This window comes from Chiroxiphia lanceolata, chromosome 1 (genome assembly GCF_009829145.1).
Source record: "Chiroxiphia lanceolata isolate bChiLan1 chromosome 1, bChiLan1.pri, whole genome shotgun sequence".
NCBI classification, from domain to species: domain Eukaryota; kingdom Metazoa; phylum Chordata; class Aves; order Passeriformes; family Pipridae; genus Chiroxiphia; species Chiroxiphia lanceolata.
This window is the reverse complement of record NC_045637.1, coordinates 61,224,745-61,238,881: the sequence shown is the minus strand read 5'-3', so window position 1 is coordinate 61,238,881 and position 14,137 is coordinate 61,224,745. Positions and strand designations below refer to the sequence as shown.

Genomic DNA, 14,137 nt, shown 5'->3' with positions numbered 1-14,137 from the left:
GCCACGCCGCGCCCGGCACAACGCGGAGCCCGCCTTCCGCACCGCTCTCCGCCCCGCGCTCCCGCAGCGCCCGGGGGCGACCGGCACCCCGCGCCCCAACTTTGCTCCGCGGAGACAATAGTGGCCGGCGTGTGCGTGCGGGCCCCGCACCGGCCACACCACGGCGGCCGCCGGGGGACGCGCGGCGGCGTCGGCGGCGCTGGGGCGGGCGGGGCGCGGCGGGGGCGGTGCGCGGGCGCGGGGCGCGGCGGGGGCCGGCGGGGCCGCCCCCGCCCGCGCCAGTGGAGCCGCTCGGCGGATCATGTGCAGCGCGGCGCCGCTCGCATGCGGCGCGTGGTTTCACCTTCAGGGCTGCTCGGCGCGCCCTTCCCCGAACGCCGCCGGCCGCGCAGGAGGTGAGGGGCGGCGGGGCGAGGGGGCATGGCCCGGGGGGGCGGGGGGTCCTCGGGATGCGTCCCTGTGGGGGGGAAGAAAAAAAAAAAAAAAGAAAAAAACCCCCAAAACTTCGCGCCTCCCTCCGAGTACGGGGACTGTCCCCCCGGCCATCGGAGCGGCTCCAAAATGGTAACTTTGCGCTGTTTGGCGAGGAGGAGGAGGATGGTTTTACTGCAGTGGTGGTGCCGGGGGGTGGGGGAGCCCTGCGGGCTCCGGGAGCCCTTTGGCTTTGTACGCTCCGTCAGGGACGTTGAGGGGGGGCGGACTGCGATATTAATCCATTAAGAGACAAAGAACAAATTGCCTCACTTTAAAGTAAAATGCTTCGGCTAAAGAAGGTGGGTGATGGGTCTTCGAACACCGAGTAGCCACTTCAATTAATAAGAGTGGGTTGTTTCCCCCCGCCCCTCCCCGATATAGTATTGATTCAGCGTGTGCGTGAAATGCCCGATGTGGGGCTGTGTCCGTGCGTCCCCCCCCCTTGTTTTTTGAGTCGCTCTCGGTTCCGTGGTGAGTCGGTCGCTGCTTGATCCCCGTTAGAGAAGTACACAGTTTATCAAAGGAAGTTGGGGGTGGGCGGGCATAGAAAACAATTATTCACATATAGACAGCGAGGAGGGCTCGGAGGACAATGTCTCCGTAGCGATTATTTCCAGAAGAGGAAAAATCGCTCGTTTGATGCGGGTGGGGTGGGGAGGGATGCAGGGAGTCTAATGTACGTGTTAAAAAAAAGGGTGTGTGTGGGGGGGTGTCGAGAGGAGGAAAGGAAGGAGGGAGAGAAAAGAAGAATAGAAATAATGCAGTTCCAGACATTTTGTGCTCTAAAAGCTTTCCTCCTCCTCGTCCCTCCCTCCCTCCCCCCGCTACTATCTTCGGTGATCATTAGCATAGCGCCGAGTCGCGATCCTAATGCGAATTAAGCACTTGGGCAAGTTGAGGAAAGTTTGGATGGGTAAACTTTGCTATGAGGGAAGAAGGTGGGGTGCTAAAACTGGCAGTACGTGTGGGGAGACGTGTGGAGCATGACAGCCGGCCGTTGTTTTTCCCCTCAAACCAGCTAACCTCTGCAATTAACTGCTGGAGACAAACCCTGTGTTTTAAGCCGAAAGGTGTCGGTTTGGAGTCAGCACCATTTATTAGGAGCGTTAATAAGCTCCCAGCAGCAGACAGGGATCTTCTGGGGAATGCGCATTGTGTGTGCCCACATCTTATCCTTTACATTACCCCTATAGATGCGGAGGCGCTCGGGCACTGGACGTGCAAATATCATTTTGCTGGGACTATTTTCGAAACATTAATTCTGTTCTTTATTTAATCCAAAAGCAGGGTTCCCCTCCCCCCCCCCTTTGCTGCCTTATTGTTGGTTTACATTTTCTGAAAAGGCGACTGGTGTAACCTGTGGAATTTGAAATGCAAATAAAAGCCTGTGGGAGTTGAGGCAGAACAAATCAGCATTTATAAAGTGAAAAAGATTTAATGTCTTTGAAACCACTGCGAGATTTTTTTTTTTAATAAGAACTGAATCATGACGTCAAGTCGTTGGGGCAAGATTTTTTTAATTTTTTTTTTTTAATGTCTGAAACGTGGGTATGCGAAGTGCTTACAGGAAAAACAGATTACAAGATTAACATCTGTTAACATGATCGTTTATCTCCAGCCAAAAATAGGTCAGTCCTTTCTTAAGGAAACACGATTGCTGGGCGCATGATTAAATAATGAAATTAGGCTGATGAGTTCATAAATTAGACGCTGTGTCGACGTGCGTTAGGATCCGACCTGTGACAAAAATATGTAATTCGAGGTCCACCGGAGAGCGATGCGGGGTCAAAGTCTCTTTTTGGGGAGAGGCGCAACTCTCTCGCCGCCTCTTCCTCCTCCCCTCGCTCCCCATCTCCGGGCGCTCCCCGCCGCCCCCCCGCTCGCACCCAGCGTCTCCCCGGCTGCGGAGCCGAACTCTTTCCCTGCGAGCGGAGAAGTTTCCTCGGCGGGGAGGGACGCGGGGGGTGCTGCGGTACGAAAGCGGCGGCGGGGGGGGGGCGGTGGAGGAGGTTGGGGAATGGGGCCGGACGGACGCCGAGCCCCCGCCCGCCGGCGTTCCCGCCCCGCCGGGGCGGCCCCAGCCCGCGGGCCCGCCCCCCGCCACCGCCCGGCCCGGCCCGGCCCCGGTCGGCCCCGGGGTGTTGGGGCGCGGCGAGGTGGGGCGGGGAGCCGCCGTGCCCCTGCCTTACCGCCTGCCCGGCGCTGCGCGCACCCCCCGCCCAGCCTCGGTGTTGATGTCCCCTCGCCGATCCTCCCTCAGCGGAGTGGTCGGGCTTATTTTGGAAGTGGGTGCAAAACTGCCTTGATGAAAAATCTCCTCGGGCCTGGCGGAGCCATCGATATTTTGATTTTTGCGTGTAATTTTTTTTTTAATTTTATTTTTTTTTGAGGAGGTTTCACAGATTTCTGGAGATTTTCTCCTCAAAACCATGGGCTGGCCGCTGTGCTCGGGGCTGGCTCCTCGGCGGCCGGGGAGAGGTCCCAGAAGCCCGCCCGGCAAAGGGCCACTGCGCTTTGGCCCCGTGCCACGGACTTTATTTCATGCTTGCTGCACTAAATGAGTTAACAGCCAAAGGGTTTTTCATTAACTCGACTTGGCAACCGTGTATTTCGTTGCCTTCTCCCCCCAACCCAAAAAAAAAAAAAAAATAAAAGAGAAACGTGTAATTTTAAGCAAAAGCTGAATGGCATAACATGGGTTGATTTGAGAGGAGGAGTTTTTTTCAAGATGTGTCAGATTTCCCTTGTGTCCTCATCGCTGCGCGTGACGAGTGGGTAGGTTGATAGCCGAGAGTTTTATTTTGGAGGATGTATGCGTCTTGATTTTTGACCACTGCTTTCCTGCGGGTGTGTTAAGGCCCTGTGTGTCCTGGACCAAGCAAGAGGATGCTGACCCTGAGGGAGGGCAGTGACCGACAGCTGCCCCCCATCAGCGTTGCAAGTAGATGGGACAGGGGGAACTGTGTATGTACATATTGGGGAGCACGCTGTTGCATGCGGGGCAGGTGCACGCAGGGCAGGGAAGGGTGTTGTGGCAAGCAGTGTGTGTGCACACATGCAGTGCAGGGATGGGGTATATTGAATTGCTGCACATGAGCCAGACGTGTGTGCCTGTAGGTTCTGCTGGGTATGTGTGTGCACAGCAGAACGGGGGTCTCATGGGTGCCGCAGTGTGAGATTGCTTCACTGAGGCAGGTGCACGTGTGTGTGGCACGGGGTCTGTGTCCCACAGGCAGGTGCGAGTGGTAATGCGCCTTGGGTGCTGGGACAACCCCCCTGTGCTTGCCCGCCAGGCTGGCTGCTGCTAGTGGGCCAAAAATAACTGTATTGTAAGAGGTGTTTGGTATTTTGGGGGAAGCAGTGCCAGGGGGGGTACTGGTGTTTGGAGCAGAAGTTTCATTGCGATAGGGAGTATTTTGGTACTTTTGCTCAGGTAGTTTTGTCTGCGGCAGCCGACCAGGATGTGTTGTCTTTCATTGGATGCTGCTGCTTTGTTTCCCACCAGCGTTTCCCTTTGCTTCAGTCACGCGAACCCACAGTCCGCCTGGTCATGTGCTGCTCTATGCACCCCATTGTGTCCCACCTAGGTGGGCCACAGTGGTTTTTGGAGCTTCCTCCCTGGTGAAACTGGAAGCTGGTTGCGTAGGAGCACCAGTGGTGTAATAAGTATCATGGTGCGGTTATTGCAGGAGACATCTTTAGTTTTACAAGAGTAGCTGCCGTAGCTATCTTGAATGCGCTCTGTACAATAAAGTAATTTGTGTGGGGCTCTGTGTTACTGGTGTGTGCACACCTTTACTAGCTCCTGGTGTAAACTGGTTTTTAGATATCTCTAAAAATTCTTGCCTGGGGTTTGTTTTCAAGCCTTTAGTTCATATAAAACTGAGTGGTGTTGAAGTGACATCTAGTTAGTGATAAGTGCTATGTGGTCTGTGTGAAAAACAGGGCATTATAACCCCCCTCTAAATTGTTCAGTTTAATATGCAAAGGTAATACCTATAGGGTAAAACAAAAAAAAAGAAAAAAATAAAGCATCAATGAGAATAAGAATTGTACTAAAGAATGATCTTAAACATGTTTAAAGAGAGGAGTGGTCTTTGTTAGCACGGTCCCTGTCTAACTGTGTCTGCCTGGAATGGAGCAACAGGAGTGGCATTCAATTTTTGTAGATTAAAGTTTCCCTGTGACAGTGACTAATGTCTTTGCTTTAAAAATTAGGTTAATCATACGATTTTATAGTTGGTCATAGTATTGTGCTGTCACCAAGATTTAACAATAGCAATTATCAGTACAGAACTACTCACTGAAGGGATTGAAAATGATTGTGTCACCATTCTGAATCTATGCCTATTGAATTGATCCCTCATTTTAACAAAGGAGGGGTTTTATGTCTTAACACTTTACAAATCACCTTAAGAAGCTGTGTCCTTGGCTTCAGTTGACTGAAAAATGAGTTATCTTTAAAATGCACCCTGTTGTGGGTGTTTGCATGAGAAGAGTATCTTAGAAGAGTACCCTCATAGAAATTATGTAGTCACCAGCTCTTGCAAACTTTGAGCAGTCTGTTTATTTGGATTTCTTTGTTAAGGCCTTTGTGTGCAGGTGACTTAACAGTTATCTGTAGTTATCTGTGATCCTGACTGGTGAGTTTTTTATGCTGAGGTCCCATCTAATGAAGGGCATCTATATTTAGTGTGATCCAAAACCTGTCAGCTTTGAAGGCTTCACTTCTGTGAAGACTTAAATTTGTGCCAAGAAATTCCAGGACTTCTCTGGGATTACATACAATATGCAAAATAATCCAGTGCCTAAGATTTTGTGAGACTAGTGATGAAGTCTGTATATGTGTACTTAATTGGAAATCTGGATTTGACTATACTGTTTCTTAAAGTCATCAAAATAGAAAGCTGAAATGCAGAGTGATTGCGTTTTGCAGGAAGCAACTTGTCCAAGCTTGCAAATTTTACAAGAAAATGTGCCCGTTTAAGTTTTTGAGACACAAGTATGAATTTGTAGATACATACCTTTTAAGCCTGAATAGGCATTCGATTTCTGCAGTGAAGAGGGAAATGGACTTAGTGCTGTTTTTCACATAAGTATGATGTTCCTCAATTGGGTAAAAGCGTCTACAACTACCCTGTAAATTGACTTGTTGCTTGTGAACCCAGTGCTGCCCCCTAATAAGCACACTTGCCACTCCCATTGCATACTGGGAGTTGTGTGAAGGTGATGCTGTGTGGAATTACAGTTTCTGTATGCAAATCTGAAATCCTTAGTTATATCAGCAGTTAATCAGCTAAAACTTACTATAGTCATTTGTTTTTTTTCTGTAACCATAAACTTAATTCAGATACCTCATCACAGTGTGGCAAAAAAAAAAAAAAAAAAAAAGGAAAAAGAAAAGTCTCATTTATTTGATTAGTTATTTGCAATACAGATATTTGAAACTTGGAGCAACGTTGTTTTTTCAAAGCAGACATCTTACATGCTGCAAATATTTATACACCAGTGCTAGAATAAAGCTGTTCTGATTCAGACACTGAAGGCAAAATTCTGTTGTTCAGTTACTCACTATAACTGCACAGAAACTCTCTGGGTGTCCCCAGTACAGTACTTGGGAGTTAGAACAGCTTAACAGATAGCAGTATTTCTAGACTGTCACTTCTACATTGGAAGTAAATGAAACTTCCTTTCCTTTTCCAGCTGGAGTGATTCTAGTAAATATTATGTTAGCGAGCCCGCATTAAAACCTGCTATTGGATTATGGTCTAGGTAGTTAACACTGCCATGGCTTTCATTAGGATGATGACTTCATTGCAAATGTTTACTTTCATTACCTAACTGTTAGTCAGCAAGTGTTCGTTCTCTTGATCTGCTGAACCTGCTTAGCCATTTGAAGCTAGTGAGGTCTGTTTTTGTTTGTTTTTTTTTTTTTTAATGTGGTGATTACTCAATGCTGGTTGTTCATTTTTTGATGTTGTTTACATCTTGGTTATCTATAGAGGCCCATCAGCGTTGTTACACACTTCGTGTTAGCAGTTTCTCCTTGTGTTCCTGAAACTGTATTACAGCAACAGCGCTTATGCAAACGGACTCAGGGCATTAAGCGTGTGTTCTGAGATTAAATTAGTGTGTGGATGGACAATACTTGCATCTCTTAAGTTGCTACCAAACTATTTATTGCCTAATAAATTCTAGCAGGTATAATAGGAGTAGCACACAGCTGCTCTAAAATAAGTTGGTTGATTACCGCTCCCGAGTTGTGAGCTAACATTGCACATAGTGCCCGTTGCAGGGACGCTGGAACAGAGGCTGCTGAAGACTCTGGTCTAAACTAATTTGAGTCATGGACGAACAGAGGCTCTTTGCTCTTGAAGATTCAAGGCTGCTTACCTTCTGATGAGTACTTAAAATTAATTTTTGCTAACCTTTCATTTAAGTCATTGCTTATGGGAAAGAACTTAATTTGTATCAGCAGGATATTGCGTAGCTTAACGCTTGTTCAACAAAATCATTAAGGGTTGTTGCAGAAGCTGTAGGCCAGGCATTGCTGTTATACAGTTGTCGTAAACCCAAGGTAACTTAGTAGGGTGACTTTGAATTTACAGTGGTGTGTGTGGGGATGAACTTAGCACACAGCACTTAGCTCCTAATTAAAGCTTATAGTATTACATCCTAATCAGGGCACTCTTAGAATCTCTAAGAAATTACTTTTTTCTTTGTCTACTCTTCTCCCTTTTCTTTCTTGCCATCTCACTGTATGGTGTTGGGAGCTGGCTACTCCATGTTGGGGCTGTCATATTTATGTCCCAAAGGAGATGTTTTCCAGCAGTGTGCTCCAAATTGCAAAGTAGAAGAATTTTGTGGCTCTCCAAATCTTTAAGGCCAGTTTCTAAAACGATCTAGCTTTTAATCTTCTTTTCGAAGTATAACAGAAACTACAAAGCATATGTAATTACAATTTGTAGCTATTTTTAGACTCCTGACATGTTTCATTTGTAGTATAATGATAAAAACAAATACTCAGCACAGAGGCTAGACAGACAATTTTCAAACCAACAGCATCCGCTCCAGCTACACTGTGTGTATTTCATACGTGTTTCCTTTGGTCCTTTTTTTGTTTTTCTTTTTTGGCTGGGAGTATACCGAAACTGAATGTCTCAGTACATGCTGGGGGGTGCAGAGAAAACGAGAGCTCTCTCTATCGGGCAGGTCCTGTTGGGAGTGTGTGCTGAAAACCGGATCGTATGTCAATGAGTTTTAACGTATTGCACAGACACACAGACACACAGACACACACACACACACACGCACGCATGCTTTGCTTTTCTGGCAGGTATAATAAAGGAAGAACGGTGAGTTGGCTTGTCACTATTTTTACACTGCATAGAAATGCCTGTGTTGTCTTATTACGGGGATGAAGCTGACTGAATAGTAATTTTTCCTTGTCTTTTAAAAAAAAGATGGTGAGCAATGAAGTGGTGTTAGTTTTCAGTAAAGAAAGAGGGAGGGGGCTGGTGAAAACTGAGGTGTTTTAATCACAATTGTAGCCTAATTTTAAAATAATCGCATTTATTTATTTTAAAATAGATTTGGGAATGAGATTAGCCTATTTCTTTGTTTTTAAAAGGGTAACGTGTGTGCATTCACCATATGGTAGCATTTAACCCATATTGTATGAGCTGACAACAAGTCACATTTATACTCTGATTTATTTCAGTGTTTCAGAATGTTCTTTCTCTGAAATCTAGTACAATAAATGATGCATTTAGGATTGTGCAATGTAATTGTCTTTAGCTGTTTTGCCTCATTGTTACAATGATACCAGGTTCATGAGTAAGCAATATTTTTCCCTTCTGAAATAATTTCCTTAAGACATAGTTGGTCTCTGAATGTCGAAATGATTTGCAGGAAGAGTTATGAACAATAGCCGGTGACACAGTGTGTTGTAAAGGGTTGCGGGGCGAGGTGTTACAGTCTCTGCTGGCTGAAACTAGAGCTGCTCCTTTGATGGTTGAGTATGTGCTTGCAAAGACTTTCTCTACCCCCCCCCCCCCCCCCCACTCCCTTCACACAGAGGTTGCTTAGTTGTTTATTTTAATGGATGCTTTCTGCCTCCCTTCGTGGTAGACTGGGAGGCACCTGTATTGGTGAGCTGGTGCCATTATTGGCAGCCACAAGTATGATAAAACCGTGAATCAAGTGGTTTAAGGATTGACTTAAACTATGCAATTAGGGAAATAAGATATCTTATTTTCCCTTTGGATTTGGAGCCCCTGGGAGTTTTATTTTTAGGCTCTTTTTCCCCTGTGCCATTCTAGCTATGCATGTCTTCAGGGTTTTAGGAGGTAAGGCTCTACTCTGAGGTCCTGAGGTGCGCAGTAAATAGGAGTTAGCCCCATACTGTTCTCGCGTGAGAACTTTCAAAAGTCAGCGGCGCTCCTCAGTGAGGTACCAGTTGCTCACCATCTGTCTCTTAAAGTTGTTCCTTTTAACCTTGAAATTCTAAAATGTTTCAACAAGGTTATTCATGTGTTTGTGTGAAGTGTCTATAAGTGTACTGAAAAACTGCTAAGCTTCTAATTTCAACGTAGTGTTTGAATGCTAATGTATACCAATTAGGAATGGCTGACGTTGTAATTTATAGAAGTTGAAAGGAGCATTAAACACCACCCTTCCGACACTAAATACAGCCTTTCCTCCTGTGTGTAACAGTGTACGTGAATCCAAGGGTCTGTCTTCCAGATTGTTGTGCTAGCACATCGATACTTCCTTGGATAAACTACCGGTCTTGTGTATTATCACGTCAGTCCCTTTGCAACATTCTGTGTGTAACTGTACCTTTGGCTGATTAACACAGTACTTTCTTGGTACTGTTTTTGGTGGCTCTGTGAATGCTTATTTTAAGACCGTTTTTAGAGAAGTGTTTTCATAAGTATAGAAGAAAGCTGTACAAAATGTATAAATACTTACTTTAATTAGATTTGCTCTGCTTGTCTCTTTTTTTTCTTTCCCTCTAGGTAAATTTTACCTCTGTAATGAATGCTGTTATCTTCAATGCATAATTTATATTGACATTAATAAGGATAGTTGGAGAATGTTTTAATGCCAGTTTGAGAAAACAAGACAATTTATGTTGATAACCTCGGTCCCATTGAATTGGAACAGATTTTAGTAGAGAGCTGTGACTATTGGTGGTATGGTGAAATAACCCACTTCTTCTTGTTGTGGCAAGCATATTGGAGAGTTCATCTTATCATGAGTGGTACATACCAGGTGTCAAGTGACATGCCAGACACACAGCTTTGCTTCTGAATGACTCCTTCCAATTAGAAAGTAATGGCTTTGACGGGATCAGCCGAGTAATCGGAGTCTCTCAGTTCTCCAGTGCCAGGAGGTGTATATTTGCAAATGTTATTTATTTATCTGCTTTATAATGAGTTGCAAAATTGTTGGTAAATTTGGGGGGTGGTGGAAATACTATGTGGAAATTGTGGGATTAATGGTTTAGCAGTTGAGATTAAAAATAGTCTCAGCAAATTACCCTGTTGATACTGAAGCCAGAATCTGTTAATGGGGTTACAAGCAGATTGGTTTATCGGTCATTTATTTTCTAGGTTGATTAGGGATTATAGGTTGCCATCACAAAAGTAAGCAGTGAAAAAGGCGAGGATTGCTAATATTTCACTTCAAAGTTTCATATACTTAAAAGGAGCGTGTCTAGAGCTGAGAAGTTGTTTCTAGACTGTGGGCAGCCTTTCCCCCCCACATTTTTATATTCTGGAATAGATGTCTAAGGAGACTGAGTATTGTAAAAGGGTGGGTTAGCTTGTTAAAAGTCTGAAAAATGGAGCAAAAGCAGTAAAATTATCTGTGAAATTTGTGCAGGCCACTAAACATAAAATTTTAAATGCCTGTTGCTGAGTTACCTGTTGTTGTGTCTTCCGTTCCAGTGCAGAACCTAGGGCATTTTTTAGTCGTGACAATGTGTATGATGTGCAGTCTGTACAGTAGACTGGTGGCTTCTGTGTGTCCTGTTCTAACTTGCAAACAAACTGTGTGTACCCCTGCATAACAAAATCTTTTTAACTGCCACCTGTATATTGCAGGTCATGTGTTCGTCTCTGAATTAGAGATAGACTTGCAAATTGGGGCATCCCCTCTGAGTTCTCATAAAAAGATGAGAGCCATGATGGAGCCCTTTAGATATTACTCTTATTTTCTACTGTCTAGCTCAGGAGATGCTGTGACTTTCACACTCTTTGCTACCTTGTACTGATGTACTGCTTGAGATAACCTAGTGACGTTTATTTGGCTTTTCAACACTTGCCAAGTGAAATGCAATGAAATGGCAGGTGAAGACTTCTGCAACTTTTTAGCTAGATTTGGAGCACTGCACAAATTGGTGGAAAGACTCATAACTGTTTTTGTGTCCTTGGCTCTGACAGAAAATAAGAGGGAGAACAAGAAGTTTAAGAAGAGAAATGCTGACTTGATTTGATAGAGGAGTGGAAGATACTACTAAAGAGGAATCCAGTGGAGACTGACCAGTTTGGCAGGCTGGTGAAAGGGAAGAAAATGGGTCCTTAAGATAGATCAGGCCAGTTCCATACTCTTCTAAAGACTAGGTCCTCTTCTGCCCTTACAGAAAGCTTGTCCAAGCCTCCTGCAGGCTCTGGGACTGGTATCCAAGGATCAAGACTTGCGTTACTAGACTGGAGAGTAAGACACATGTTTACCTGCTTAACGTGGCTCTTCTGTGAGTTTTGTGCTCCTGGAGGATGAGAGAGAGAGTGTAATGGACTTGGTGAAGGATGAGCAGCCCAGGACAGTGGCATGGTCCGGAAGTTTGTGTGAAGTTTGTTTCGAGTCTCTTGCAGTTCATTGTGCAGACCCAGTGCAGGTTGCTCTGCAGTGTGTTGGGAGCCTTGAGCAGTCCTGCTGGCTCAATAGGGTTGGGAACACTGCTCTGAGTTAGTACTTCCTCTGCGCAGGAAAAAAAAACAAACATTGCTCAGGAGAAAGAAAAATAATTTTGTGGAGAAGTAATAAAGATGCTCTTCACACATCATCTTCCCTACTTTCCTTCCATGCTGTTAGGGTCTAATGGATTTTGACTAGGGTGACTCAAGTTTTCTTGTGGAGTCTTACAGCAGCTCTGTGAAGTTTATTGAAGACCAGATAACCAGAATTACTCCTTGTGTAATTCCACCCACGAGTCAGGTAATTACAGCTTGTGTTTGGGATAGCGGAGCTATGCCAGTAGGAGGTGGTTCACTTGTAAAGGTCTCTCAACTGTTTCATGGCTGCCATCAGCATCAATCTCTTCACTTAGAGGCAGTGAAGAGCTGGTACAGGCAGAAGCTGTAGTAAAAGCTGGAGGAGAGGAAGACAGGGAGTGAGGAGCTGAACATAGCCTTAAAGGAAAATAGAATAAGATCATGCAGAAATAAGGAGGAGAAAAATGGGTATTTGGAGAAGTTATGGATGTCCAGGAAGACCGTTGAAGGCAGAGAATCAGTTTCCCCTATACCTAGAGACACTGAGTTTCTGTAGGTAGGTGTCTTTATACTTTGTTTCATCAGAAATTACCATGGCAGGAATCTGTAGTTGTGTGTGTTAAGGTATTAAAAGAATCATTCCCTCTTGGTGATGGTCTCTGCCATCCCACAGCAGCATGAGAATGAGATGAGAGTGTGCAGAGCAGCGTAGGACCAGGGTATCGGAGATACCTGGTGTTTTGTCTGTTGTCTAGCATGTGTGGTCCTGCTTCATCACCAGGGGTTCTGGTAAATATTAGAGTGGTAGTGGGGTTTGTGGAGAGATGTTAAGCATAGAAGAGGAGGTTGGCTGAGCACATGTGTTTGCATGTACATGAGGCAAATGAATTTTTCTTCTGTGTAGTTACTTTGTAACAGAGTTAAGACTTGGTTTCTACTGCACAAGTCATTATTCATTGAAGACCCTTTTCCTGTCTCCTGTCCCTCAGATGTCCTTGGCTCTGCAGTCCCCTTTTATCAACTGCTGCACACTTCTGAACTTGAGCTGGTGTCAACATTCAAAACCTGAAGGTGGCAGAGACTTGGGATGAGTGGGTGGATATGGCATACTGAGCATGAGAGTTTTTGGAGGAGGAATATGAAGTGGAGCAGGTTTGCATTCAGGACGAAAATGGGAGCAATCTGAGTGTTGCAAGGGCCCCGTGAGAAGGACGAAGCTATGCTGAGAAACCAGGCTGTTGGCACAGAAGGGTTGGGAGGATATCGGGGGGATGCTAGCAGCCACCTGAGGCTGATTAATTTTTAGCACTGGTAGCAAACTTGCTTAAAAAAGGAAACAAAGAAATTACAGTGAATGAATGGGATTTGTTAGGACTAGCTAGGTTTGTGAAAGATGTGTGTCAGCAAAACCAACCATTAAAAAAAAAGCACTTGGGAAGTCTGTTATTCATCCTCCGTCTTTCCTGTGAATGCTGTGATGAATCTATCCTGAAAGCACATTTTCTAGACGTGACTTTTACTGCTACAGCCTTAACTCTGATTCGTTTTACGAAGAATGTGCTGGGTATAACGTTTCTGGTCTCTTAAAAAGAAGTAGTGACTTTATGTTTTTAGCGTTATAAAGGAGATAAAATGAGGACTTGCAGCACTTCCTTTTTCCAGGCTTCTTTGGTTTTGATAACTTCCTTTTGCTAACAGTCATCCTCTAAATCTAACCACATGATGGTCAGGTAAAGGCGTGTGGGAACACAGCAGGCATCTGTTTTTATCTGACACAAAGTCAGTGGTTTAGGCTTACAGAAGATTACGATTTATCAAGAGAGTATAATTATAAACTGTTGTCATACAGTGGCACCCAGTAGCAATGATGATCTGTTGCTGCTGTTCTGGGATGTGTACAAACACATTGTAAGAATAAGTCCCAGGACTTGATTTTATCTTCTCTGTGTACATGTGGTTGTATGGATCCATTAATGGGTCATTAAAGTTCTCCAAAGCATATCTGCTGTCAAATTAAATGCTAATAAATGTCTGTTAATTATCACAGCCCTCTTCACAATAATAAGCTATTAGAATTGAATTTACTGTGCCTTTTACTAGAGTGGGGGGAAGCCAACCTCAGCGTTTGATCCTCATCTGGTGTTTGAATGGGTATACACAATACAAGGCAAAAATTTGGCCACAGTCTTCCTGGTGCTGATGGCTGCCTGTGTGGTGATGCCGTGGAAATGTTTTCTGCTCTTCTCCAAACTCAGCTGGTTTCTGTGCAGGAATTGGTCCCGCCCCAGGCTTGCAGGAAAACAGCACCACGGGGCTCTGGGTCTGCATCACTTTGTGGGTGCCTAGAAATGTGGTCAATGCCAATGTCCTTGGTTCATCCCAGAAGTTAACCTGCCAGCTACCTGGAAAAAATGAGGGTAGTTCTTTAGCCCTCCCTCTTTTTGTCTGTTATAGAGAGGTAGTAGTGAAAAGATGACAGTGATAAGTCACACGGGAGATGAGAGTGACCAACGAGGAAAACATTTGGCATGCCATGTAGTATGTGTATACCCATGTGAGTACAGCTCTGGCCCTTGGGTTAAAGTATTGTTTATGGATTTTACTTTCACTTCAAAGATACTGTGCTTTTGCAAACAGCAGCAGCAACTTTTTGGTTTTGGTAA

General features: G+C 45.0%; 1 protein-coding gene across 2 annotated transcripts in view; it reads left to right on the top strand.

Annotated features, from left to right (window-relative positions):
• Positions 1 to 294: 294 nt before the first annotated feature.
• ZNF516 (zinc finger protein 516) overlaps positions 295 to 14,137 on the top strand; it is a 102,070-nt gene continuing 88,227 nt past the window's right edge. The window contains exon 1 of one of the 2 annotated variants that reach the window (XM_032703149.1): positions 295 to 395. The gene's annotated coding sequence lies outside the window, so the exon portion shown is untranslated. Of the gene's footprint in view, positions 396 to 2,730; positions 3,250 to 14,137 lie in introns of those variants that run through there. The other variant, XM_032703156.1, reaches the window with a different exon arrangement.